General features: G+C 35.7%; 1 long non-coding RNA gene across 1 annotated transcript in view; it reads right to left on the reverse strand.

Moving 5' to 3' along the window:
• The window catches only part of LOC123385560, a 48,190-nt gene that overhangs the window by 5,342 nt on the left and 19,755 nt on the right, over positions 1 to 23,093 (reverse strand). Inside the window, exons 2-3 of the long non-coding RNA XR_006598348.1 lie at positions 21,933 to 22,130; positions 10,366 to 10,442 (exon numbers count right to left, since the gene is read on the reverse strand). This is a non-coding gene — a long non-coding RNA (uncharacterized LOC123385560). The remainder of the gene's footprint in view (positions 1 to 10,365; positions 10,443 to 21,932; positions 22,131 to 23,093) is intronic.

Here is a 23,093-nt window from a genome sequence, read left to right on the forward strand (position 1 = left end):
GACACGACACTGCTGTTATTCTGGACTGCCTGATATTTAGCTCTAGCCCCACTCTCTCCCCACGAATCATTTACAAATGGCTGATCTAGGGCAACTCATCATGAACAAGAAAACTTTAAAATAATTGCTATAAGATATTTCCAAGGATATTACAACCAAAAGGTTAAAAGGGAACATGGAAAAAACAAATAGTATATTAAGATTCCTCACTAAATATACATATACTATATAATATATAATATAATATATATAATATATACTATAATATATTGCTGCTAATTAATAGGGCTTAATAAATAAATCTATATAGATCAATAGCACAAGATATTAACACAAGAGTTTAAAAATTATGTGTCACTGGTTCGTGAATTTGAGCCCCACATCAGGCTTACTGCTGTCAGCACAGAGCCTGCTTTGGATCCTCTGTCCCTCTCTCTCTCTGCCCCTCCCCTGCTCATGTTCTCTCAAAAATAAACATAAAAAAATGATGTGTCAAGACCTAAAATATGGTCAGTTTTTTTTTTTAATTTTTTTTCAACGTTTATTTATTTTTGGGACAGAGAGAGACAGAGCATGAACGGGGGAGGGGCAGAGAGAGAGGGAGACACAGAATCGGAAACAGGCTCCAGGCTCTGAGCCATCAGCCCAGAGCCTGACGCGGGGCTCGAAATCATGGACCGTGAGATCGTGACCTGGCTGAAGTCGGACGCTCAACCGACTGCGCCACCCAGGCGCCCCGACAGGTTTTTGATTATACGATGTTGACTGAAAAGAAAGCACCCTATTTATATCAGGGTATAAACTTCAATACACATATATAAGATTTGCCATATTGATTATATTGCTCATGTCTTGTAGATATTTATTATTTCTGTCCTCCTGGCTTGGATTAAGAGTAGTGTGTTAAATATCTTAACATTATGCTGTATCTATACATCACATTTTGCATTTCTGATAGTTTCTGCCTTATGATGAATAATTGCTGTGATAATTGGTGTATTCACAGGTTTTACATCTTCACTGTAGTTTGTAAACTTTAGCATCATTAGTATCTTATGTAACTACTTTTCTAGTCTTATTTTTCACTTTGGTACCCCTCTAACCCTATGCATCTGCCATTCCAAATATCTTGCAGTTTCATTAATGGACCATGCTCTGCATCTGGAACATTCTACCTCAATAAGTTCACCTGGTGCTTAACTCATCCATACAGACTTTGCTCAAGGTTACTCCCCTCATTTTTCTCTTACTAGAAAGAGCATATAAATATCTCTGTGATAGTGTAAAATAATATGAGGCCAACTATTATTTACCATGTATGCCTTCTTCAGATAATGGCTGTATGTATTATTTATTTGTGTGTCCTCAGGACCCAGCGTATAGCAAAGTCTCCATCTAGATATTAATGATTCTAAGTGATGTGATAAGGTTAAACCTATATATCAGGCATAAACAAAAGGCACAGGAAAAGAGGTTTAGTCCCTGTGGAGAGCACAGGGCAAGATGCTACTTGAGAAAATCTAGGCAAGTCATAGCCACAGCCAGATAGGCTAGCATTAGACTCTGAAAAATCAAAATATATGCTTAGTGCTTAAGTAAATAAGTAATGTCTGATATTAAATAATACCTGGCATAATGTTTAAGTAAATACAACAGAGTTTCGGAGGACTATTAGCTCTCAGGAGTATGGCATATAGTTGCAAAGAAGTCTGTCTCACATCCTGGAATTCGGACAGATATTAACAGCTTTCTAGGAGGACTATAAGCCCCTGCTCCCTGATATACATACACCCTCTTTAAGTTATTCAATCAAACATTAATCTAGGTGGTTCTATGAAAAGATTTTGGGATTGTAATTGGATCCCAACTTAGTTGACTTTAAGAAAGGTGACTAGGTGAGCATATCCTAATCATGTGAGTCTTCAAAAGGAAATGGGTTCTTTTTGATAAAAGAAATTTGAAGTGTGAGAGCTATTGGATACAACAAAGAGTGACCATCTCTGGCTTTGAGGATGGAGAGGAAGGAACAAGAGATTCAAGAGATTGAGAGTGATCTCTGCCAGCTGAGATAAGCCTTGACTGACAACCAGCAAGGGAACAGAGGCCACAGTCCTATGACTATAAGGAACCGATTCTCTAACACTTGAATGAGTTTGGAATAAGGACCCTGAGCCCCAGATGTAAACACATCCTGCTGACCCCTTGATCTTGGTCTTGGGAGACCCTGAGTGGAAAGGTGAGTTACTCCAGGTCCATACTTCTGACCTACATAACTGTGAGCTAATAAACATATGCTGTTTGCAGCTGGTAAGTTTGTGGTGCTACACTGCAACAATAGAAGATAAATACAACAGGTAGCTAATTTTCTATCCCAATCCCTTCCAAATGTGCTTAGGGTTGTGTCGAGAGCTGAGATGGGACTTAATTTCCATCTTACAGATCTTTGACGTTTACATCTAGACAAGGTTTAGGAAGGCAGGATTAACTTTAGCAAGGCTTCTAGAGACTGAGTCTTGCCATTGAGACTCTTTCCATGCCCGAAATCCAACCTCTCACAGTAGAAAGAGAGATCTGCTACCTCTGGTGGCCTGCAACCCATCTCCTAGTGAGTTTTGAAGTTTCACAGATTTTTTCCAACACTCATTGTATCTTTTAGTTGCTAAATGATCTTGAGCAAAATATTTAACCTAAGATATTTAACCATTTGTAAAATAGCGATTGGAATAACTATTTCATAAGGTTATTATGAGGATTAAAGGAAATAACACCTTAAAGCTTTAAGTGCATTTTTTAGAATATAGCAAATCACCATAAGCATTAGCTAATATTAATTCTCTATCCCAGACAAATATCTTTCCTTCTCTAACGTTCTTTCCTGGCTTAAAAACACAAATATGTGTTTAACGCCAGAATAAATACCCATGTGTTCAGGACATAATAAACAAAATTTTTAAATAATGTCTGTCTATAAATGTTAGCATATAAATGCAAATAAACACTTATCTGGCTTCAACAGCAGGTGGGTTTAGGTAAGCATAACACAGTTAAATGACTGGGATTGTGTCCATTTTATCAATACATTTTGTAATATGCTGTCTGTATTTTAATTGCAACACCTGCTTTCTTTCTGAAAAAAAAAATATTTATTTTTTAATTAGGTTAGGTGGATAAACATTTCCATGTTGCTACTCATCACATATTCTACAGTTATTTATTATTTCTAGACAAAATATTTTCACTTTAAAAAAGTTCAATAGTAAAATGTAACTCAAGAATTCTGTCAAACATCCTACTAGATGCAAGGTAGTCCACGTGAATATACTAAGATAAGTATTACCTTGCCCTAAACCTCAGGAGATATAGGGGAAAGGAGACAAGCCTTTGCAATAATTACTAAAAGGGATGAACTAAGGAAGAATGGGCTGAAAGAGAAAAGGAGATACTGATGATGTGTTGCTAAGATAAAGCAAACACTTGGAAACTGGCTGGATGTGGAGAATAAGGAAGAATGAGGAATGAGAATGCCTTCCTTCTTTTCTGTATCCTTGGCCAATGAGTTAGCAAGCCCCATCAAGCCCATCCTCACAACTCTGAAATCAGAGGTAAAAGAACACAATCCTTTTAAATTAGACAAACCTGAGTTTGAGGCTCAGTTCTAACGTATGTGAACAAAAATGACCCTGGGAAAGCTCATTAATTTTCTTGAGATTGAATGTGATTGATGATAAAATAGAGATGATAACTGTATTTAATTATCTCTGTCACTCAACTCGCTCAAAGTTCAAAGTTCAAGCAAGTTGCAAAAGACTCCTTCGGTGTTTTAGGAAGATAGTAATGTCCTTGACTGCAGTGGTTATCAGAAGTAGGAAAGCAGATTCCTGGCAAGCTTTGAGAAAGATTGGGCATTCAGATCAGTGCATGTTATATTTAAGAAAGCAGCAGGATGTGAAGGTGTGAATATCAAAAAAGCCATTTGGAGATAGCCCTGGGAGTCAGGAAAACAGTAATGGCCACACACACACACACACACACAACAACAACAACAACAACTGGAAAAAGATTTAAAAATCATGTGGAACACCGATGGCTGAAACTGTGAGATTATATGAGATGGTAAAAGAAGTTTAAAGAATTTGCCATAGATTTAAAAAGGAGAATAATATAATGACTAGCTCCTCGTTCACTCTTTCATTCATTTATTAATTAAAAAATATTGAACATCTATTATATGCTAAATACAGAGTTAAGTCAGCCTACACGAACATGATTAGGATGCATTCTTTGCCCTCAAGAAACTCATGTTTTAAAGATAGAATCACACTTGAGCATAAACTTCTTGAATTTAAATTTTAGCTAACATACAGTGCAATATTGTTTTCAGGAGTAGAATTTTTTAATTCATCACTTAGGTACAATACCCAGCACTCATCACAAGCACCCTCTTTAATACCCATCACCCATCTCCCACCCACCTCCCTCCATCAACCCTCAGTTTGCTCTCTATCTTAAGAGATTTTTGTGGTTTGTTTCCCTCTCTTCTCTTCCCCCCCCTTCGTAACTTCCCGTATATTCAAAACTAAAACTAGAACCACCCTATGATCTAGCAATTGCACTATTAGGTATTTTATCCAAAGGATACAAAAATATAGGTTCATGCACTCCAATATTTAGTTTATAGCAGCATTATCAACAATAGCCAAACTTTGGAGAGAACCCAAATGTCCATCAACTGATGAATGGATAAAGAAGATGTGGTAAAATTACATATATATATATGTATATATATATATACATATATATATATCAAAAAGGATGAAATCTTGCCATTTGCAATGATGTGGATGGAGCTAGAATGGAGCTAAGCAAAGTAACTCAATCAGCGAAAAGCAAATACCATATGATTTCACTCATATGTGGAATTTAAGACACAACATAGATGACCACAAATAATTTTAATTCAGTGACAGGGAATAGGATATAGAGGCTCTTCTGAAACTTTCTTGGGGGCAGACGAGGTTCACAAAGTTAAACCGATGTTTGAGGGACTGAAAAAAAATAAGCAAATAAAAAAGTAAAAGGCATCCACAGAAGATGGATTAATTCTTGTACATAAACATTCACATGCCCACACAGAGACAAAAAAGCTCATGATGTGTCCGTGAAATAGTAATTGTATAGCATGGTCAGAGTCCAAGGGTAGTGAAAAAGGAAACATGGTACAGAGGGGGAGGATCATGAATGACAGATTCTTAAGGAATTCAGCTTCTTTTATTTTGTAGATGACGAACAGTCATTAAAGAACAGAAGGTATCTAGAGAATGGTGAAAGCAATTAAATTATATTCTATATTTTAAAACAATTAACTTCGCCAGAAATCACCATGCCAACAAATATCCCGTATCATGAAAAAGAGAAAAAGAATAGCTTATTTTGACAACTGCTGTTCTATTTTGTGTAAAAAAATTTCTACCATTCTGTGGCAGATTGCAAAAATGGCAACACCATGGCTACCATCAAAAATCAGTGAAAAGGATTAAAAAGTACTAAGTACCAGTTATAAAATAAATAAGTCACAAGAATGAAAAGTACAGTATAAGGAATATAATCTATCAAATTTGTATGGTAACAGATGGTAACTACACTTATCATGGTAAGCATTTGGTAATGTACATAAATGTCAAATCACTATGTTGTATACCTGAAACTAATATTCTATTGTATGTCAACTATGCTTCAATTAAAAAAGAAAATCCATGCTAAGGAACTTCCAATTTCAAAAGATAAATACGCTTGTAATCTTTACATTGCAGTTGTTAAGGTCTTGACCAAGCCAGAAGCAGCACCACTTTGCGTTACTGCATTTGTGTCATACATTCAATGATAAAAGCAAAAGCAAACAATAAATAAATAAAGCCAAGAGTTCATACATAAACTTAAAAAAGAAAGTGAAATGAGGCACCTGGGTGGCTCAGTCAGTTAAGCGCCCTACTCTTGATATTGGCTCAGGTCATGATCTCACAGTTCGTCAGTTCAAGCCCCATGTCAGGCTCTGTATTGACAGCACAGAGCCTGCTTGGGACTCTCTCTCCCTCTCTCTCTGCCCCTCCCCTTCTCAAACTTGCTTGCATTCTCTCTCTCTCTCTCTCTCTCTCTCTCTCTCAAAATAAATAAACTCAAAAAAAAAAAAAAAGAGAGAGAGAGAGTGAAATCTATTCTGTACCCCTTGAATGTGAAATGACCTTGTTGTTAACTGGTCATTAGAATGTGGAGGAAACAATTCCATGTGAATACCAAGCCTGTCCCCTTTGCACGTTTCCCACAGTGTCTTAGACTCCTCCTGATGCTACCAGGTGAGTAAGCCCAAGATGGCCTGCTGGAGGATAAGAGACATGTGGGGCAGAATGAGCTGAAGCCAACTTAGACCAACCAGCCTCCAGCCCGGCTGGTCACTGACCACATTCATGATGGAGCCCGGCCAAGATCAACAACCCAGCTATACCTAGCCCAAAGTACTGACCATAGAATCAGGAACAAAATAGAGGATACTATTTTAAGCCACTAGATTTTGGAGTAGTTCGTTACACAGCAAAGAAAATTGAGATACAGTCTACAAATTACATGTCCACAAATGCAACGTTTTCAGAAACAAAATTCCCCATTTATTGGTCTTTCTATAACAAACTTAAACAATACCATTTGGTAATCAATCATTCATGTTCAGTTATTCACATATACAATGTAGTAAAAGTAAGTTAGATTCCAGTCATTTGAAACGGTATCATTCAAACACCAACTGGGGATGTTTGACTTAGTCCAAGGAAAAGTTTTTGCTACAGCCAATGAATAATATAAATAGGATTCAAAAGGGAAAATTTATCCTACTTACTAAAATAAATTGTTTTCGAGTACTTAGAACTTTCATTAACATACATATAACAGAAAAACTAATGGACTAAGTCAAATCATCCTTATATTCACACCAGTTCATTAGCTTAGAATATTACAATTTGTATGATAAAGCATTAGAATTGCAGTTGAAAAAAGTATTCTGTTTCTTACTTTGTTGATTCAAATGGATTTTCCTGTCATCTGGTATTAAATTAGTGAAATGTTCTGATATTTGCAGATCAATAATTCTCCTACTGACAGGCAGTCAGGTACACACTTCACACTTAGGGTTACCTAGCTCTCTCTGTCTTCAAAAATCTAAGTCTGTCTCCTGATTTATGTCTTAGCCCCTTGCATTGTTTTTAAACTAAACACTCTTTTGATTGTCTCTCACCATCAAGCCCATGATCTGAGTTCACCATTCTGTGACCATATTCTTTCATCTAACCTAGAAAGTACTGTGTTGATAATTATGGACAGTGAAACCTAGACAAAGAGGAAAATAAATATGGAAGAAAGATTTTTTGAATACTTGAACTTCTAACATGACATCTCATAATAAAGAGTGGAATTTATTGTTTTTAAATCATTCATACTACTTATAGTACTTATTCCCACTCTAAAAATTCCCATTTTTGCTGTACCTTCTATTATGTCAGAAATTATCATTGCCAAAACTGTTGTCAATTTCTTAAGTAGAATGTGGTACTTTATCATTTCTTTAATTTGTATTTATTTTATCATCAGTGAGATTGGATATATTTTCAAGTTTATTTGAATCTTTTCTTATCAATTTCCTAGTCAGATCCTTTGATAGTCTCTTAAATTGTTAAATATTATTTTGTCTCCAATTCTCACATCTCTTCTCTCTCTTTCTCTTTCTCCTTTATCTTCTTATATCTCACTTATATTTGCCTTTAAATATTGGGTTTATATTAAAAAATAAAAAACAGAGTAAATAAATAAAAGTGCAGAGTTGGTGGTAGTTGGAGAAAATCTACACTAGAAACAAATAAATTTGGAAATTTTCTTCCCCCATGCTTTCCTTTCAGAAGACACCAATAGCTTTGCCAGGCTCCAAGAAAGGGTCAGTCACTCCTCTTTTTAAAATTTTATTTATTTTAGAGAAAGAGCATGAGTGGAGGAAGTGGAGCCAAGGAGGTGGGGGGTGGAGGGAGAGAGAGAGAGAGAGAGAGCGAGAGAGAGAGAGAGAGAGAGAGAGAGAGAATCTTAAGCAGGCTCCATGCTCAGCACAGAGCCCAACACGGGGCTGAGTCCCACAACCCCAGGATCATGACCTAATCCAAAATCAAGAGTCAGTTGCTCAACTGACTGAGCCACCCAGGTGCCCCTGGATCTTTCACTCCTCTGAAGGAAGATTTCAAGAATATTGATTCTGGGAGATTTCAGAGAATGAGAAACAACTACAATTCTATACGGGCAAATGATTTACTTGACCTGTTGGAATGTTGTTACTTTCTGAATTCTTTAGATAAAGACCTGATTGCTTCAGAATCCCAAACAGCAATATTTATAAATATAGATAATATATATCGTAGTTATAAAGATATGTAAATAAATATAAATATAAAGATCTAAAACTTTGCCAAGGATCAAGATTCTAAACGAAATGGTAGAAAGGAGGCCAAGCAGAAAAGCACAGAGGAAGCATTTATTCAGTTTTCCAATTAAAATCCCAGAAAGAGGCATAGCAAAGCAATGGTTCTCAAAGCATGGTTGCCTGAACCAGAAGCAGCAGCACCAGAAAACTTTGAAAATGCAAATCCTCTGGCCCCACCTCAGAGCTACGCAGTCAGAAGCTCTTGAGTAGGACCTAAAATCAGTGTCAACAAGTCCTCCAGGTGATTGTGAAGCACACTTAAGTTTAAAGACTACTTGTCTTGATAACCATGTGCTTACCTGCATAAATAAATAAATAACATCTTCTTTCCAAGTTGTTCCAGTTTGTCTTATGCCTCCTGGTATGCAGTTCTTTTATGCTCACCACCATTATACAACAGTTAATTTCAAGCTTCCCAGAGTGGGAGTAATCTAAAATTACCTTTTAAGACAGAAACATTTACACTCCTGCTTGGAAACTCAATTAACTTTTAGGGTTCTCATTGGATTTCCTGAGCCAGCCCAGAGATTGGAACTTTAAAAGAAAGAGAGGATATACTTTTTTTTTTACTTTCAGATCATTACCTGAGGTCCCTCTTAGAATGATTCTCAAAGACTCTTCCTCCCTCCCTCCCCCTCCCTCCCTCCCTCCCTTCCTTCCTCCCTTCCTTTCTTCCTTCCTTCTTTCCGTTGTTCATTCACACTTGTACTGCATCCAGAGCACTTGCCTTTCACTGGGTTAGGTACAAAAGTTAGCCAACAGATATGTACCATGGTCTCACAGTAACTAAAATCAGAAGGGATGATTGATGTGCATTATAAAGCTACACGTTCTAAACTATAATAAGTGCCACAATAAAGTAGTACAGGACACTGTGTAAGAAAGGGGATGTAATCTCTAAATGCGAGGAAACTTTCCCCAAGTGAGTAACAAGCCTGAGATAATGTCAAGACTGTCCTCTAGATGTCTGTCCATCTCCTCAAAGAATAAAAAGACACGCTTGTGGGAAATTTGAAGGGTGGTAAGAAAAAAAAATTGCCTTTTCTTCCTTTGGATAAAGTAAACATACAAAGGGGAAAAAATGTTGCCTTATTGTGCTGCTTCTTATTTCTGTCTATCCTGATTATTTTCAGGATTAGTATTATGTAAAAGATGCCAACCCATTCCTTTTGAATGAAAAGGTGTGTTATATCAACCTCCATTTATTATAAAGACTGAGTTTTCAACTGAGTGGAGGTGAGGCATTTCTTATCTGTAGATATGACCTGATAAGAAGCGTATCTACCCATCAAAGCCAAGTTCAAATAACTGAGCATGTTCCAGCATCCGAGTGGTCAAGATGACACTTTGTCATTAAATCCAAGGAATTGGGAAAAAAAGAAACTTTGGTTAACATCCATTGTAGTCAGTAAAAGTGGTCAGCACTGATGAACTCTAACAAAGTAGGTCAAAAAGAAAAGGACCCTGGAATTATTTCATAACAAGTCAATAGAACAAAATCACATTTTAATACTCAGTTCCTGTAGTCAGTTTAGGTGGAGGAACAAGTCATGGTTAGAGTGGTTAGAAATATCAAAATATCTACAGAGGAAGATCAACTTGAGGATAAGACAATGTGTTCTATCTTTTCGGTAAATAAAATGTGTAGAATTATTGAATCACTAGATTGCACACCTAAAACCAATATAACACTGTGTGTTAACTACACTGGAACTAAAATAAAAAACAACACCCATACATATGCATGTGCATGCACACACACACACACACACACACACACACACACAAACACACACACACAAAGAAAAAGAAAATGTCTTCTACTAACCAAGATATACTAACCAAGATATACTTACCAAGATAACAGCATTATGGTTTCTACAAAGGAGAGGTTCTTCTGTGATCAGAGGGAAAAAGAGTACCATTACTCTCCCTGGAAAATGTAAGATGTAAAGTTAGGCTAATCTTATGAGTAGGCAAAATAGAGTGTAGCCTGTGCAGTGAGATATATTTTCCTCTTTGTTTTATGGCTACACTTTTATTGCATTTTCTTACATCTTTGTTTTTATTTAATTTTAAATAGCTAATGCATTTAACATTGTTCCAAAACAAACAAAGGTAAAGAAATGTATGAATAAGAAGTCTCTCTCCCTCCACAGTCCTCTGTTTGCCCAGCTCTTCTCCCCCTATTCTCACCCTGTACCGACATTATCACTTTGTTGTGTATCTTTCCAGAATTCCTTCAAGCATATATAATAAAAAAGCACATTATATTTTTTTCTACATTTATCTGCTATTTTTATACCAGGCCAGTATGCTATACATACTGTTCTACACATACACACACATACCACAAATAGTTTTCATTTGACAATGTGTAATCTGATCATGTTGTTACAGATAGCTTCTTATTTTACAGTTAAACATCACTGCCTTATATTGGACACATCGCATTATATACTTATGATGAGTGAGGCTGAGAATCTTCTCATATGTTAAAAAAAATTTTTGCATTCCTTTTATGAGCTGTTTATATTACTTGTCCTTTCCTCTATCAAGTTATTGGAAAGTTTGATGTTCAAAAATTTTAACCATCACTATTGGCACCATCACCAGCCAATAGCAAAGGATGCCAGCCTAATTCAAAGGGATGCCAGGTGGAAACACCTGGAATGCCTGTGGCATCATGTTCCGGTGGAAAATTAGCCCTGATTGTTGGTCTTTTTCTAGTTGCTTTCAGCATAGGGACTATTGAAAATAACTTTTTCCAAACGTGTCGATTATCTTCTGAATTTGCTTATGTTATTTTTTTGGAAGGCAACCTAAACTTTTTACATTTTAGATCATTAAGTTTTCAGACCCTTCTTTTATGCCATCCACATTTTCAACTAGAAAGAGTTTTCCACTCCACCAATTCCTTTTTTTTTAATACATATATTTCAAATTTTCATGCTTCAATTTTAAAAGACTGGGATGTCATCTTAGTACACATCGTGAGATATGAATATGTCTATCCTTATTTTCCCCAGGTAATTGCTTAGTTATCTGACTATACTTACTGATTAGCCCATCTTTTTCCCCACTGACTTAACAGCAACCTTATCCATATATTAAATTCCCATATGAATGTGGGCTTATTTCTCTTCTTTCTATTTTGTTTCATTAATCTGTATAAATCCACCCATACTAGCACGACAGTGATTGAATTAGTGAATATTTATATTTGAAACTTGAAATCTTCTCTACTCTCATTGCTCTTCTTTTTCAAAGTTTTCCTATTTATTCTTATTTTCACATATTAAGTTTAGTGCCAGTTTGCAAAGTTACCCTCTTTAAAAAAGATGTTGGTGCCGCTTGTGGGAACAAAAAAAGCAGGAGGGAAGTTGGTCATATCTAGCAAATTGCATGTTCATTTGACCTTTGAACAAGCAATCCTAATTCTGGCAACTTATCCCCAGAGGCTCATTAGCAAAAACCTGAAAATATATATGTACAAGAAAATTCACTGAAGCATTTTTGTAGTAGCAAAAAACCTTGGAAATCCTAAATTATTATCAATAGGTAGCTAGTTGAATAAAATATGTATATGTACACAATGGGGTAAAGTGAAGCTGTAAAGAAGGTTAAGAACCAACTCTATATTCTACTACGGAGTGATCTGAGTAAAGTAATATCTAATAGGTTTCTTAAACTTCCTTTGTTTCTCTGTCTTTTTACCTCTTCTCATTTCTTTAGGGTGTATTTTTCTTCAGTAGATTAGATAATGATTTATGTAATTTTTTTTCTCAAAGAACCAGCTGTGGTATTTATTAATTGTATACTTCTTTGGTTTCTAACACATTTAAAGTTCATAACCTCTAGATTCAGATGCTTATTTGTTTTCTTTTCTCTTTCATTTATATAAATATTTCAGCTGATAAATTTTTCTTCTATGCATTCCTACAGTGAATCTCATCAATTATTATGTATAATGTTCTCATTTTTATTACTTTACAGAAATTCTGCAATTCCTGTGTGCATTCTACATTGACTCTAGAGATGTTTGAACTTATTGTTTTGTTAGTTAGTTTGTTTTAATTTCCAAATAGAAATCTCTTTTGTTTTCTGGTTTAATTTTTGGTTGTTTATTATTTTTCCATCAGAGAAATGTTCTATACTATTTCCACTTTTTGCAATGTTTGAGGTTGCTTTGTGACCTCTTATATGATCAATTTCATGAGTATAACAAGGACACTTGAAAATAATGAGTATTCTCTATTTTCAGGGTTCAAAGTTTGATATATACCAATCAGACACACTTTTTAAGTTATGTCATTTAGGTCACCTACAATCATACATTTTGTGCAGTTAGATCTATCAAATTGAGAAAGACAAATTAAATTCATCTACTGCTAATAAGTAGATACATTTTTCCTTTTAATTTCCTGTATTTTCAGCTTCCTATAGTTACTTGTATTTGACGCATAACTACTCATAATGTTTATCTCCATTATAAATTCCTCATATTAACATTACAAAGGAAGCTTCTCTTTCTCTTTGAATAATTATTGCCCTAACCTGTGTTTTGTTTAATTTCTTACAAGTCAAGATCCCCACATTATTTTTTGTTTGTACTGCATGAGAATACATTTGCCTCTTTTTGTCCCAAATTCTCTGAATTATTTTACTCATTGACTTTGGCTTCAATGTAGAGTTAGGTTTTCTTTATGCTCCAATCTGAAAATCCGTGTCTTTTAATAGGTGTGTTCTTTATTGACACGCAGATATCAACAAATATTGCCTTGCCAGAAATATCTACCTCTTGTACCACTCAGATGAGTGCTCTTAGAGAGTCTTCCTTTTAGGTTTGAGATATTACCTTTCATCTCTCTTTCCTAGGTATCTCTGCCCTGCTCTCTACCTGGTTCTCCCTCAGAGATAACACCACATTCAGTCATCAGCTGTATGAGAATACCTTAAAAGTCTGTATAAGATGTGCGTCAATCAGGTAATTAAATGGACTTACAAAGTCATAGTCGGTACCACCTGGACCCTTTATCTCTCCAATCCTGGTCCCAAGCCTACAACCTAAGATTTCTACTTTCCTTGGAAGAAAATTGACCATCCTGCCTTCTAACTATAGCAATATAAAATTAAAATATCTCTGCCAAATCTCAGTTCTCCAGGATGAGCCCCACCTTATCCCCCAAAAAGAATTCAGCAAAATGAAACACCACTCCCCCTTCATTTCCTTATTCCCCCATGGCAGGCAGCTTACTCTTCCTTTAATATCTACCTTCAGTTTAAAACTTTCTCTTGCCCTCCAGTCAAGTATACTCCTGTCCTCTCCAGAACAAAATCCATTTAGGATATACCACCAAATTTTCTACTTCTAAAATTCCTTCCTGGATAGATGGTATTGTAAAAAGCACATGAACATATTTTTTTTTCCACCTTTAAATTGAAATCATCTCAGGAAAACAGAATTTCCTTAAAATCTTATAGACACAGAGTTGTCAGCACTAGTCAAAGAGAGCAGACCTCATTAAGAGTTTGTCTATAGTTATTAGCACCTTAATGTAAATTGCTTTTTCAGTTAGCTGGTTTTAGTGCAGTGAGCAAATGAAAAAACGTAAGAGTTGGAGGAAGAGTGATTTTGAAAGAAACTTTAACGGAGAGATTTAGTGATGAGCAGAAAGCTTATTATCACCAGGAAGCAGACAGGAGGCAGCCAGAGAAAGAGGAGTAGACAAAGAATGGGAGAAAAGGGAAAACAATGTACTTTGTTTAATTCACATTTTTACTGGGGCAATCCCCTTCTCCAAAGTCAAAACTATGCGCTAAAGCACACCTGATAAATCTGTGCACTTAAGGATCTTGTTTTCTAACATATATTATGAAAGTTTTCAAACATACAGCAAGGTTGAAAGAATTTTAATATATAAAAACTGTATATCCACTAACTAGATTCTACCATTAACATTTTACTTATTTTTGGGGGGCCACATATCTATGCATCTACCCATCCAGCAATCTCTCTAATTTTTGATACATTTTAAAGTCAATTGCAGAATTTGCATGTTATAAACCAGAGTTCATTTTTTTTATAGTTTCGTTTCTGTAAAGGTAAAATTTACAGTGTAAAATACTACTATCTGACATCTAAACTGTGACAGCTCTTTGCTTATCTCCAGAGATGCCTGGAAGTCTAGAACCAAGATATGAACAAGCGGGCTAATTAAAAATTCATAATGTGCTGTTTAATTTCAAACTTTAAACTTTACCCAGGACCAACTTGCTTATTGACCACTTACACCAGGTGTAAGTGGTCAAACACCCAAGCTTGCCTATGTGACTAGTGGGGCATAAAAGACTGCTGGAAATCTTTCCTCAAGGTCTCCTAAAACTGATTCTTCACTCACTCCTCAATCAGTGGCTCATAACCCACAGACTAAGTGCATTCTATGAGACCCAAACATTTCTCTGTCCCCGTCATTACCTACACTTTCCTATGTCATTCTTCTTGCCTTGATTAAAGCCATAAGTGTGCTCTGTAAAGTATTGTAAAACTTTTCATTTATCTAATCCTTGCTGCATTTATCTAAAACTTGCTGCATTTATATACAACGAAATACATAAAGTTTAATGATGTTTACTAAGTTTTGACAAATTCCTACCAAGACAGAATGTTCCCTCATACTCCTTCCTAGTCAACACATAGCTCACTTCCAGGGACACCTGCTGTTCTGTTTGTTGATTTTTTTCCCCCAGTACAGATTAGATTAACCTATTTCAGAACTTCATATATATGGAGCCATATAGTATGTATGGGCTTTTGTTTGGCTTCTTTCCTTAGCATGTTTTTTTAAAAATTTTTTAATGTGTATTTATTTTTGAGAGACAGAGACAGAGCATGAGCAGGGGTGGGGCAGAGAGAGAGGGAGACACAGAATCCAAAGCAGGCTCCAGGGTCTGAGCTGTCAGCACAGAGCCCAACACAGGGCTCAAACTCAGGAGCAGTGAGATCAAAACCTGAACCAAGGTCAGACACTTAACTGACTGAGCCACCCAGGTACCTTAGCATGTTTTTCGAGATTCATTCTTTTTGTTGTTCATATCAGTGTGTTGTTTCTTTTTATTGCTGAATTAATATTCCTTTGCGTGACTACACCACAGATGGTTACTCCATTTTCTTATTAATGTACACAAAGGTTTTTTCCAGTTTGAAGCAATTTGGAATAGAACAGTATAATTGCAAAACAACAACAACAACAACAACACTTTCTGTTTTTCCTACTTTTGAATAAATATCAGAGGTATAAACTTCTGGGTCACATGATAAGTGTGTTTTATTTTATGAGAAACTGTCACATTTTCCCAAAGTGGCTGCTGCATTTTACTTTCCCATCAGTAACATGTGATAGCTTTAGTTACTCCATATACCGGCCGACATTTGATCTTATCAGTGGTTTTAATTTTAACCACTCAAGTGGATGTAAGGTGGTATCTTCTAGTTTTAATTTGTGTTCCCCTTATTACTAATGTTATTAAGCAATTTTATATCTGTTTAATGAACATTTGCATATGTTCTTTTGTGAGGTGTCTACCAAAAAAGTATGTCCATTTTTTTAAATTGAATTATTTGTCTTTTCATTATTGAGCTATGGAAGTTCTTTATATTTTGGCTGTCAGTTTCTTTGCGCTGTATGTTTTGTAAATATGATCACTGAGGCTGTGGCTTGCCTATTCATTTCTCTTATTAATGATGTCTTTTGAGGAACAGAAGTATTCAACTTTAAAGAAGTATAGCTTTACCAATCCAACCTGCAGAAAATTAATAAATCATTGAAAAGCAAAAAATCATTTTTTAAATGTTTATTTATTTTTGAAGGAGAGAGACAGAGTGTAAGTGGGGAAGGGCCAGAGGCAGAGGGAGACACAGAATCAGAAGCAGGCTCCAGGCTCTGAGCTGTCAGCACAGAGCCTGATGCGGGGCTCGAAATCACGACCAGTGAGATCATGACCTGAGCTGAAGTCGAATGCTTAACTAACTGAGCCACCCAGGTGCCCAAAAACTCATTTTAAAATTTGGTGGTGGGGGGGGGTCATTTGATATTCAGTAATAGTAACAATATTAGCCTATGTCCCCAGGCTAAAAGTTAATAAAAAAAAAAAAAAAGATGGTTCATTATGAAGAGCCCTGAACTGTGACCCATGCACACCTAAAAAGTACTGGACACGTATAAAATGGAACATTTTTACTATGAATAAATATGAATTATGACCTTCTGTTATATTACCCCATCCTTGCATGAATAGTGAAGAATTCAAATCCTTCATGCATTATGCAAGAACTGACACAGAAATTCTTGAAACCTCACAAGAATGGAACTCCATTTTGTAATCTTGATTAGTACTTTTTTAAGTGCTAGCTCTTGATAATTTCCTTGACATAGCCAACAACACCTCTTCAATGTGAAAAATCAGTTGACTAAAATTATGTGAACCACACAAAAAAATTGAGACTGGGGTTCTATAATTATGGTTGTGCCAGTTATAATGTAAAACAATAAATTAGAAAGATTGTAAGCGTGCCTTTTCTCCTTCACACCAGGGGATAATACTTAATGATATGATAGACTCTTACTGAGGGTATTAACTAATGTCAAGGAGGATGGTGATTTTTGTTCCTGAGAACACAATTACAAACTATAAAGCTGTATTTGACTCACTTACATTTCAATACAAAAAGATTAACATAATAAAAAACATTTTGTAGAGACATTATTTTGTTGTTCAAAGCCCCATGCTTTTTAGAAAAGAAATTAAAAAGAAAATCTTAAGAACAGAATGGCAATCTGAATTTCAGGGAGAATATGAAACAGTTAAATCGTTTTCTCACATTCAAAATCATGAAAATAGACAGTCTAATCATGAAATGATTTGATTATGAGAAGATAAGTTTCCAAATAGTATTATTTTATTCAAGCTAGATTGGGTCCTTTAAGACTCGATGTTTATCCTAAAATGGTAGGCTAGAATTCATATACATTCATTCATTCCACATATATTTTAGAAGATACTAACTGTAGGCCAGGAATTCTGAAAGCTCCAAAAATTCAACATTTAGCAAACTAAAAATTCCTGATTCTTATAGAGGTCATTTTATAATGACAGGAAATAATTGATAAGTGAATGGCATGTCTGGAGATGATAGGAATCAAGAGCAAAATAAATGATGAAAAAATACTTAAGGGATGTGAAAAAGCAAGTCACTTAGCTTGCTTAAGGAAAAGCAGTCTAAGAAAAGGAAAAAGAAAAAAAGGAAAAAGTTTTAGGACAGGATTATGCATCTGTCTTCCATGAATCCAGTGAGGTTGGAATAGAGTGACATCATACGGATGTAGGTGGGGCTAAGTCAGATGGTGTCTTTAAGGCTTGCATTTTCCCTGACTGACAAGGGCAGCCATTAGATGATTTTTTTTCATTAGGTGATTTTGAGCCAAGGACTCACCTGATAAAACTGTTTTATAAAGCATTCTGTCTGCTTCCTGGAAAAGAACACACTAAGAACATAAGAATGGAGTGACACCAGTTAGGAGACTACACAATCCGGTTGAGAGATGATTTTGCCTTGGGCCAGGAAGGGTAACAGTGGACATGGCCGATAGGTGGTTTGATAAGAGAATCCAGACTTCAAGGAGAAGACTGGATTAGAGATATAAATTTTAAGAACCAACCATATAAGTGTATTTAAAGCCTCAAAAGTAGATGAAATCACTTCCTAAGTAGTGTGGATAGAGAATAAAAAGATGAGGAAAACAAAAAACTAGTTAAAAAACTAAGAAGTAAAGCCAGAGAGATTTTAGGTAGAATGAACAAACGTGGCGTCCCACCAAGCAGGTGAAAAAAGTGTGTCAGGAAGTCAGGAGATAGAAACTGTGTCAAATGTTGCTGATAGGTGAAGTAAGGTGAGTACTGAGAATGGCCATTGGTTTGTCAAGATGAAGTCACTGGTAACAGCAACGTGATAGGGACAAACAGAGAATAGGGTTGGAGTCAGCAAATACAGGTGACCCTTGTATAATGCAGGGTTAAGGGTGCTGACATCCTTGCCATCAAAAATCAACATGTAAATTTTGATTCTTCAAAAACTTTACTAATAGCCTATGGTTGACTGGAAGCCTTACTGATAACACATATTTTGCATGTTATAATGCATTATATACTGTATTCTTACAATAAAATAATCTTAAGAAAAGAGAATGTTATGAAGAAAATAGTAGGAAGAGGAATGCCTGGCTGACTAGGTGGGTAGAGCATGTGACTCTTAATCTCTTGTGAATTCAACCCCTGTTGGGTGTACAGACTACTTAAAAACAAAAATTTTTAGAAAAGAAAATAATAGAAAGAGAAAATATGTTTAAAGTACCATACTGTATTTATATGTAAAAAAAAAAATCTGGGTATAAATGGGCCCATGCAGTTCAAACCTGTGTTTTTCAAAGGTCAACTATATAGACAATTATTTCTTGGGCTTTGGTGGGCTTTGGAACTGATAAATGGAAATGCCAACTGCAGAAAAAGGATGGCTCCTCAGTCCTGCTCTCTTGCTTCAGTAACGTATGCCCCCATCTATCACTAGACAGCTCTCGAATTTTCTTCTCTTTACTTTCTAAGTGTGTCCCACCCCTATTTGTGAGTCCAAATCATCTTCAGTAGAACGTTTAGTAAGAGATATTTAATTTAATTGTGAGTACATACCTTTGCATTATTTATAAGGAAACTGAATTATAGTATTATAGTCCCACTAACTTCAGAATGAAAGAACATTTATTTCTTTGTTAGAAAATTCTGAAATATATTGGACAATCTTTGAGAATACACACTAGATTTCCCACTTTCCTAGATACAATTCACATGGATATAATTTTTCCAACAGGAAGTGATCATCCTCTTGAGGGGAGCACTCACCTCTGTCCATATTATCTCTATTCTATCCCTCGTTCTCTAACACATTTTTCCTCCCCTTACCTCATTTTTGAAAAAGAAAGAGAAAGAAAGAAGAAAGAAGAAGGAAAGAAAGAAAGAAAGAAAGAAAGAAAGAAAGAAAGAAAGAAAGAAAGAAAGAGAAGGAAGAAAAGAAGGAAGGAAGGAAGCTCTAAAACAGGCAAACAACTTATCTGAGTGCAAAAGGAATACATCTACACTGTGAAAAAGAGATACTTGAGAAATAATAGAGGAATAATAAAGAAAAATTACTCAGATTTTTACTCTTCAACATTTTGGATTCATTACCCTATTACTGTTGCAAACTGCTTAGCAAACAAGATATCACACATATTTGCAATTAAATTAATGCAGCCACTATTTTCTAATGATAATAAAATGTTAAACCTGTTTGTATTATTTCATGGTATACTACACCATAGTAGAGTTTGGAACATTCAGAAGTTTGCTGATATTTTGCCATTATAAAGCAAGCTTTTTAATTCTTATTCTTTAAATCTTCCCCTGTTTTTAGATATTTTCCTCAAGGTATGTATTCACAAGTAGAATTTCTGGGTAAAAGCACATGAACCCAGAGTTAGGCTCTGGGTCATAGTAACAGTTTCCAAAAAACTTGTTTTCCAAGTTATACCTCCACTAGCACTAAGTAGGGGTGGAATTGTTAATGTTTTGCATATTTCACAATTTGCTGAAAATGGTTTATCATAGCTATGATTCATCTACTCATTATTAGTAAGAGTAATCTCTTTCCAGTGTTAATGAACCATACACCTTCCTATTTTCGTAGTTTGTGTGCCTGGCTCAACCAGCTGTGGCTTACTTTAGGGCATTTTTCCCTGTGTGAAGTGGTTTAATGTCTTTGTAAATTAAGAATCCTAACTATCTGTCACATTTTATTTCAAATACACTTCCATATTTTTTCCATTTAATTCAGGTTTTGTTTTGCTTTACTTTATTGACTTGAAGGAATTTACATACTGTAAGGTGCATTGGTCACTTGTAGGTGTTTGATTTTATTCAGATTCATAAAGTTTGTCTCCACTGACAAATTAAAATGATATTCTCGGTTTTTGTTTTTGAGTTTCAATCTCTATGTTTAGCCCTTGCATCCTTTTTAAATTTATTTGGATAAAATGGAGTGAAGTAAAATCGAAATGGATTTTTTAACTAGCTCCTCAATACTCTCAGCAATACATTTTGAAGGATCCATCTGGTTCACCTGATTCATCAGGTCTCATTTATCATGAATTACACTAAAGGATCTGGTTTCATGAGAGCTATTCTATTCCATTGATCTGCCAGTCTATTTTTCACCCAGTAATTACTAGAGTTTAATCATTTAAATTACACATTTAATTATAGTAGTCTAAGAAAAAGTTTTATCTTATAGGACTAGTCCCTACATATTATTCTTCCTTTCTGAAAGTTTTGCAATGTTTCACATCTTCGTATTAAGATAGGAATGAAGTCCCCATTTTTGTTGCCATTTTGTACAGTGATTAAGAGCATTGATTCTCAACCAGTCTGCACAGATTCAAAACCCCAGCTCTATCCCACACTAACTCTATAAACTTGGGCAAATTATATGAACTCTACATGCCTCATTTTCACATTTGCAACATGAGTATAATAATAGAACCTATCTCATAGAGCTGTTATAATGATAGAGTGATTGATTAAATATATGTAAAGCATTTAGGAAAGTACCCGGCAACATAACAGAGAACATTACATAGAAGTGTTTCCTATTATAATTTAGTGGCATCCACTTTGCTAAGCTTTATATGCATCCATCATTGAATCCCTGCTTGGGCCCACTTCTTAGGACTCTCTCCTTCTGACTTAATGATCTTGTGAAAGCAACCAACTTAAAATAATTCCATGTTTGGTCATAAGAATAGTCTCACAGGAGAAAAAAAAAATCCAAGACTTATTTTCCTATCTCCACTGAAATTATTTATAGGTATTGCCTCACCTGAAGTTACAAACAAAAAAAGGAGGGGGGCACCTGGGTGGCTCAGTCAGTTAAGCGTCCGACTTCAGCTCAGGTCATGATCCTGCCGTTTGTGAGTTCGAGCCCCACGTCGGGGCTCTGTGCTGACTGACAGCTCAGAGCCTGGAGCCAGCTTTGGATTCTGTGACTCTCTCTCTTTCTGCCCCTCCCCTGCTAATGCTCTGTCTCTGTCTCTCAAAAATAAATAAACGTTAAAATTAAAAAAAAAAAAATGGAGATTCCAGAGATTCTGGGTTTGCACATTCAATAAGTCCTTGCCTTGCCTCCCAGGTGATAGAATACAGATGGTTTCAAGGAACATATTTTGAGAAATACTGCCCAAAGGAGGGACCTAAAGGGAAGCATTTTCTATCATTATGATCGCTTCCTTAAGAAAAGAGAAAGACAAACTTCTCAGATTAAGGAATGTTATCAGATTACCTGTGGAACACAGTGAGTCAGGGATGGGAAGAAGATAGACACACCCAGATATGCTGCTGGTGTTGCAAGAACAGATACTTAAAATCAACGGCTGCCATGTCAAGCAGAGTCTGCAGATCATTTTTCTTTCTCCAAGACGTGGAATCCCTGCTGCAGGGAGCTTCCTTCCTCAGGGCCACCTCTTCTGATTTCCGCTTCCTCACAAAAACAAAAACAAAACCAGATTGCACTTAGGAACTGTACAATCTACAATCTCCACCTTTCAGATAGTGTCTCAACACATTCCCTATTCAAATTTTGTCTCTTCATAAAGACCCCAAAAGTATGGGTGTGGCGGTTGTGTTTTCACCATCCATGACTGGCACCTCATCAAACTATGGCCAGTTCAAGAGGAAGATGGGGATATCATTAGGTGTCTCTATACTTACACATAAATATGTGGACATTCTCTTTCAAAATGCTTCCAATACATATCCAGAATTCTACATTCAATGATTTCCATACAAATTGAGACTTTAACTCAATACCATCACCAGTATGTCATGCAATACGAGTTAAACTGTCTACTTTTCCAGGTGGCCAACTCAGATGTCTTTTCTTGCATATATTACCTCCCTCTCTTTGCTCACTTCTCCTACCAACAGCACTTAATTGTAATGAATTCCACATGTCAGTGAGATCCATTGGTATTTTGAGAACTAGTCTAAGGATTAATGTTTCAGCAAGTTCAGAAAAAGTAGAGTAAGAATTATGAGAGAAATGGGTTCCCAGAGAAGTATTAATCATGTTTAACTTGAAACAAGTTAATATTCTCATGGTCTAACATGCTTCAAGTGTATGATGAACTTTTATAGACAGAAAATTATGCCAGTTCCCCCCCCCCCAAATTGGTTATCATTCACTGAGTTTCTCTCAATGGTTTAATATTTGCTTAGAGTTTTACAGACCATTCATTGGGTTATGTGAGAAATATTCATCTTTAAAAGATACTTAAGGATGGTAGTTTTTAACTCAGTCAGTATCTGGGCAGTGATAAAATAGTCGTAGGTAATAACATCCATCATCCTCAACTCACTGAAGGCAGGTTGCTTTAGTGAATGAGTTGTACATTTCACGGACCAATTTGCTTCACTTAGGGAACAACCTTAGTAGTAACATAAA

The sequence above is a fragment of the Felis catus genome, chromosome B2 (assembly GCF_018350175.1).
Source record: "Felis catus isolate Fca126 chromosome B2, F.catus_Fca126_mat1.0, whole genome shotgun sequence".
Taxonomy (NCBI): domain Eukaryota; kingdom Metazoa; phylum Chordata; class Mammalia; order Carnivora; family Felidae; genus Felis; species Felis catus.